General features: G+C 45.9%; 1 protein-coding gene across 3 annotated transcripts in view; it reads right to left on the bottom strand.

The window, feature by feature from the left end:
- Window positions 1-4,816: 4,816 nt before the first annotated feature.
- The window catches only part of LOC140331799 (uncharacterized), a 13,047-nt gene continuing 10,688 nt past the window's right edge, over window positions 4,817-7,175 (bottom strand). For 2 of the 3 annotated variants that reach the window (XR_011920977.1, XM_072413100.1), the window contains one exon: window positions 4,817-7,175. This exon is cut by the window's right edge. The gene's annotated coding sequence lies outside the window, so the exon portion shown is untranslated. The other variant, XR_011920978.1, reaches the window with a different exon arrangement.

The raw sequence follows: 7,175 nt of genomic DNA, 5'->3' as shown, positions 1-7,175 counted from the left end.
CATGTACCAATGCATGGTGTACAATATGAAGCAGTCAGAGGTCCCCAGACTTTTGCCATAGGGATCATTTTCTTTTCTGATGGTCCTCTCATTCCAGGTGTGATTGGGGCCCCTGTTCTTCTGGTTCCTCAGGAGCCCATACAGGGAGAAGCTGGGAAATCAGTGCTGCTGCCGGTCACCTATCTCGTGCCTCGGCCTCCAGCCACTCTGAGGGTCATATGGAGCTTCAACATGTCCGTGGTTGTGTTTTCTGAGATGACCCCCTGTGCAGGACACTTACCTCCATCCAAGGTGTGCCAGGATTACAGTATTGTGGTGGAGAAATACAAGCAGAGAGCGGAGTTCTTCCCACAGAACGCTTCCCTCCTTCTCAGAGACCTGCGGCCAGAGGATAGCGGGGTTTATACCCTCACCTTCCAGGACCTGAACGAGACGAGATCAGTAATTCTGGCCGTACGGGACCCGGGGGGACCTCGAAGCAACACAGGTAGTTACAAAGCCCACAGTAGGGTTTTCTGGATCACCCAGGTTCTCCCACTATAGTCTATCTTCTCCAGTCTTGGTGAGCTTTGCTAAATCCGACCTATTGTGTTCTTCCTTTGCCCGCCATCTTTATGTTTGTGATGTGTTGATGTCGTCCCATCCCGCTCCTCACGTTATAATAATATTATTTATGTCTCTAAAGAATTCCCACAGACCCCCCAGCCTGAGGCAGATGAAAGTATTTGGAGATATCTCTCCCACCCGGGAGCTTCGAGATTCATGTGTGCCGCCATCTTCCTCCTGGTGGTTCTGTCTATGCACCTTGTGTGGTGGAGATTGGTAAGTGGCGGCTCTACGGTAATATAATCCATCACAGATGCCAACCAACCCGGTGTGGGGGGAGGGGGGGATTTATTGAATTAATTTGGGGAGGTAAGAAAGTTTCATCCAGATAAATTTGTTGGTGATCACAGAAAATTGTCTTCCAATCTCGGTGCTGCTGATCTTCTATCGCTTCTTCAATCCTTCTTTGCCATGCTATGTCCATGAGGTTTTATATTGATATCTCCGATTGGTTTATTTCCCTGGGGGTTGAATTAGAATTTTGTCTTTTTTCACCTAACTTAGTTATTGTTATTAATCAGGATTTATATAGCGCCAACATATTGCGTAGCGCTGTACATTAAATGCTATGTAACTGACACCTTCCTGTCCACCTGCACTCATTCCACATCATGGCGGCTCTGGGCCTCACTCCTTATGATGGACAATGATGAGAAGATTTTAATGAAAGCTGCAGATGTATAAAGATTACCCCGGATATAAAACCCTACGGACGTAGTTGGAAGGCAAATAAATCCCGGGTACAATTTACTCCAAAAATTCCTTCCCGATCCCGGGGTTGAAGATGATTTTGTATCTTGTATGATCTGCCATGTGTATGTGACGTTTCCGATGATCGGGACACAGAATCATATGAATCCTTTTGTCTTGCAGGCTCCGAGCTCGGCACATTTGGGTTGTCAGTAACCCGCTAATGATTTCCAGGACTAAACCCAGGAAGATACAGCCGGGGTTATACCCCGTTATTTTCAAGCCTTCTGTATTGTCTTTTATCTGCCGTTTTATAAATTGTTGGTCCAAAAGCTATAAAAGCCAAACGAACGATGATGGGTCACAGAGCAGAAAGTCTCTGAGAGGCCATAATGTGACATGGAGGAGGTGCGGGGAATCCGGGTGGGTGCAATTGTTGGGTGGGGAATCCCCTCCAGTTTGTCAGGTTCAGTGCAGACCGGTGGTGAGGATGCGGTGTGGTCTCCATTATGCCCAGGCCCATGTAATGCCTCCCATTAGCTGCCTATAGGAAACTCATGGGGGCGGTAGTGAGCGTTTGAGGGCCCCCCGCTGATAAATGTTCATTGGATGGTTTAATAAGAACCAATAAAGTGGTTGGACCTCCCCAGCAGCCACCAAAGAACGTCTGTTTCCACCCCCTGTCTGAACTTGCCCCTATTCCTGTTGTGTCTCTGGGGCAGAAAGTGAAGACAAATCCCCTCGACAGGACTTAGCACGGGGTGTCCAAGTTTTTGCAAAGAGGGCCAGATTTGGTGAGGTGAAGATGTGTGGGAGCCGACCATTCAGCACGTACTCAGGGTTACTGTGGGCGTGGTCTGCGCGGGTCCCGCACAGCACACGCCCACCAGGTGCATGGAGTCTGGTGTCGGTGCGGGCTCCGTGCAGAGCTCGTTCTTGGAATCCGAGTGGGCGTGGTCTATGTGGGTCCTGCACAGCACACGCCCACTGTAATGACGTAGAGGATTCTCTGCACACATGCGCTTGATCATCTCTATTGAAATATAAAATAGCTTTGATTTTATGACAGAGGCTGCGGGCCGGTGGAAATCTAAACACGGGCCGCAATCAGCCCCAGGGCCTGACTTTGGACATGCCTGCCCTTGGAATAAAAGCAAGTTCTGATTAATACAGGGAAATCCATCAATCTTTCTAAGAATACCGCGTCATTCCCCGGCCTATGGGAAGGCCAATGCCGTCATCATGTAGAAGGATCTAATAAAATACTCAGAAGCACATAAAAGTACAATAGTCCATAAACAGTTAATTGGGTGGAAGTGTCCATGGCCGACCTTTATCTCTTTCTATAGATCAGCAGTTGGTTGCCATCTGTCTGCTCCATTCACAGTGGTTTACCACAAGTTCCTTTCAAACGGTCTTAGGTTACATTGTGTAGGCGGCAATGATGGCATGTCAAGGTTTGTTCACTGCAAAGAGCTGTTTCCCACACCTAGGAAAGACATCTAAGGGAGTATGGGACCAGGAAGGGAATCTAAGGGGACACAGACCTAGGAGGGGCATCTAGGGGAGCACAGGCCCATGAAGGGCATTCAGGGGGGCCCAGGCCCATGAAGGGCACTTTTTGGGCACAGACCTAGGAGGGGCATCGGGGGGAGCACAGACCCCTGAGGGGGCACAGTGCCATGTTTATTGGGGTGTCCAAGTTTCGGCTGCACCTCCAGTAGTACACCAGTTCTTTACTATGGAAGTAAAGCTTTATTGGCACATGTGTGGTGAACAATTACACAGCACAGTAGATCCGTGCTCGTACTATTCATTTCCAGTTTCGTTCCAAAGCCAGAAACTAAATTCTAAACTAATGGGCCGTACAGGAAGTGTGACAACAAATCAAATGCCATGAAGACACACAAGATGAAGGGCTCCAAACATTCCCCACTTTGTTGTCCCAATTACCAGATAATAATCAGCAGTAATTATATAGCGCCAACATATTACACAGCGCTGTACATTAACATATCAGCAGTCACTTCAGATATAAAGGGAAGTGAGATTTGTCAGCTACTTATTGTTATTTATCATAGGGGGGATTCTGGGGGATCGCTGTGATATATTGGGGGGTAATTCATTGAAAAGGAAAAAACAAATGGCGATGGCTGAACACTGAGGGGTAATTGCTGGGAGCTATCACTGCTGGCCCTCACCCATTGGAGGTTGGTGCTGGCATGGGCTCTTGCGGGGTTATACCCGGACCCCTAATATGTGTTATTGCTGAGCCTGGCACTGGCTGGGTTTGTCATACAAGACATCCCAGGGATATTTTGAGGGTGAAGTTGATTCGGATTTATAATGGAAACATTGAACACATTGTAGATGGAAGGCCAAATGTTCAATGGAAAAACTTCTCAGAGGTGGGGGGTGGGCAGAGGGGGGAGGAGGTAAATAATCTTCTAAATGTGTGACACCAAATGCCAATCTATTCATTTACACATTGAGCTGTTAGTGTTCCCATTTGGCCTCAATGTGCATATTCCATTCCTGGAGTTTTATATCCTTCATGGGACTTTCAACAAAAGCCTGGCAGAGACCCCACACATGGCAGCCATTCATATTTTGGGTCTTTTCATGCCGTTTCTGCCACAAATCTCACTTCTGGATTCCTAATATAAACCCGGCACAGATATGGGGGAGGAGGAGGACGGCTGAGGCTTTGATTTTACCGATTTATAGCTGAGATCTGCAGTTCAATCTCAGTAAAATTCAGAGTAGGGGGTCTTATTAATGTTGGGGGGGCTTATATTCTGCATTTTTCAACTTTTATCACTTTTTCTGTATTTTGTAACTCTTTGCCTGTCAATAAAAAATGATTGGGCCGGATTGTGGAAGAAGAATAGAATTATAAATTGTGTAAATCATTTTATGGGTTTATAGGGATAACACGAGACGATGACCACCAGAGAGCGCTGATTATCAGTGATTGGATAACAGACAGCGGGTGCAATCTGATTCGATAAATTGTAATCCTAATCAATCCCTAAATTGACCAATATTACGGAACAATGTGAATAAAAGATGAATGAATATTCCCATCCATCAGGGCAGCATATGGGAAGATACCCCGGGGTCATTATAAGATCTGTGTGTGGGTTCCACGCAGCCGGCATCACCTTTATTATAGAAACCAAAGTTGGACCTGACAGTGGCTGCCATAGATAATGGACAGATTGGACATCGGGCCGAGATATCATTGGGGGGACCATTTTGTGTCGGTCTGTTGATTGGGGGGGTCACAAGCTGGGTGTCCCACAAGGCCACTGCATGGCGGGTGATGGCGGGGATATTTGGGTTTCCTCTGGCCATTCAGTGAATGTTGCTGGCACATTGGTCAGATTCTGAGGTCTCTCTCCCTTGTCCCGTTGACCCCCCACACCCCTATAGACGACACCAACTTTTATAAAATGATCAATGATTGGAATGAGTTCAGCTGCACAATGGAAAGAAAATCTGAGCCAGGACCAGTCAATAAGAAAAAAAGCTTTATTCAATAAAATTACACTTCTCCATCAGATAAAAAAGATTCTCATTTCCTGAGATATATATACAGCTCTCTGGGTGATGTATAGCAAGAAATCGTATAATACAAGGACGCAGTTCATGGTCACCCCAGATGGGGGTGCCATACACCATAGTTAACACTTGATGCACATTGGCTATATGACTTGCACTGCACATGGAAAATAAAATGCTTTTGGCGTATACTGAAATGCCGCTCTATGTTCATCTGCACAAAGTTCTGTCCTGACATTGGAAGGAAACTATGACCCCATACTTGCAGGGTCACATGACCTAAAAAAAGGGATTTGTTCTCACAAATGTTCTGGCCTTTCCCTTCAAATCTTTATTTCTAGCAGAGCCCCGGCCTCATTACATCTAGGCGGCCATAGTGATCGATCAACAGAACAAACCGTTATCAATGATAAAGTGCCGGTCAGTCTAAAGGGAATTGTAAAACGTGACTGACAAGATAATAAAATTTGTGGCACTTCTCCTTTAAGACCCCCCCACTTAAAAAAGCCCCCCCCCCCATTTATCACATTTTACTATTGCTATTGATGCCCCCTATAGCTCCCTCTGATAGATTTAACTTAATGCCGAAATAAAAGGCATTAAGGCATCCAATCAGATTTCTTGTTCTGATTTCCTAAGTAATGAAGGAAGAAATCTGATTGGTTATGTCAATAGTGCTTTGTTCTGATTGGTTAAAAGGAAATCTTCACCCTTCTGTAATACAATCCGAGCCAGGACATCCCAGAGTAACAATTATTACCAAAATACCAAATTTTATTTCTGTGATTGCAAACATTAAAGAGGGGTTCTAATGTCCCGGAGTCATTTTTTGCTGTAGATGTTTAGATTTGGTAAAAACGTCAAATCTTATGGAAATCTAATACCATGTATTGGGGGTCAGCAGGTTAGGAAAACTTCCCAAGCCGTCAATGGTGGGACGGCCTGCAGCACTTCTGTGCCCCCCCAACACAAACATGGCGGCCCAATGGAATCTGGGAGCGGCCCCTCACCAACAGTGTGTGGAGTTATAGCTTCCAAATACTGAATGGGTGCAGGAAGAAATCATGGCTACACTCCCTGCCATTGCTTCAGATTGGAACCTCTGTCAGGGCTTTATTTCGGGGTGACCCCGAGGAGAACAGGAGGGAGGACAATTCTTCATGACGCATACAGCAAACCCCAATACAAGTTATTTCCCTGTGGAGATGGGTTAGGATGTAATGCACATTCCATGCAATGCATTGGGGAGCTCAGGAGGTTTAAGGTTCCAAAAGCTTGCATTAAAATATTCCGACTAACCGAATAAATATGAAAACCTCAAATTGTGAACTAAATAAACATCTGAAATACCAATGTGAGAATTATTATATTCGCCAAAGGATTGAATTCTGAACCTGCCCAAGCCTGACCTTCCTCTACTCAGCTACACAGCTTGGTCTAGGTGCCGCCCCCTGCTAACCGACCAATGAAAGACAAGCCATCCGGGTATCAGATCACCTGACAGACTGATAGAACCCGATCCAAGTGATGACCCCCCAGTGTCAGCTAATACCGAATTCCAGCTCTAAAATGAAAAGGAAAAATCCTAATTTATAAAATTAATGGAGAACGCAATGTAAGTGAATGTAGCCGGGTGAGTGAATGACTTGATGAAAAGTTATCAGGATTGGAACACAACGAAGGGAGTAGAAATCTCTGCATGAATGAGCAGCGCTCACTTGTTATATAATATTTCTCTTTTTAAGTGAACAAAAATATTATACAATATCATAGGGGCCACCAAATCAAGACATCAAAATGACCCGACACACCAATCCGATCACATATACCCCTCCCCCACTGAACCTGTAACCCATCTCATATTCTTTACCGACAACGGGACCATCATTCTTATTTATATGGCCATGCATGTGACCCCCCCAACACCCCAACAAAAAAAACACCAATTTAGTAGAAACCAGAAATACACCATATGGCCGGCCATATGTAACCCACCCAATGATGGGGTTCAGGGGTCCCCAGTAAGGGGTCCTGGTAATCCCCCATCATACAAAGACATTGTAGACAATTGTACTCGTCCAGTCTTGTGGTCACAGGTTGGTGAGGACCCTTTTCTGCCCCCCCATGACTGTGCTCCGGGGAACAAAGCCCCCTCCATAAAGAAATGGAGAGCCAGGTCTTCTCATCCACCATCAGTACCTGACCTCACCAATAGGGGGTAAATCCCCACCATCAGTACCTGACCTCACCAATAGGGGGCAAATCCCCACCATCAGTACTTGACCTCACCAATAGGGGGCAAATCCCCACCATCA

Source organism: Pyxicephalus adspersus, chromosome 5 (genome assembly GCF_032062135.1).
Source record: "Pyxicephalus adspersus chromosome 5, UCB_Pads_2.0, whole genome shotgun sequence".
Classification (NCBI taxonomy): Eukaryota; Metazoa; Chordata; class Amphibia; order Anura; family Pyxicephalidae; genus Pyxicephalus; species Pyxicephalus adspersus.
Note: the sequence above shows the minus strand (reverse complement) of the source record. Positions and strands in the feature narration are given on the sequence as shown.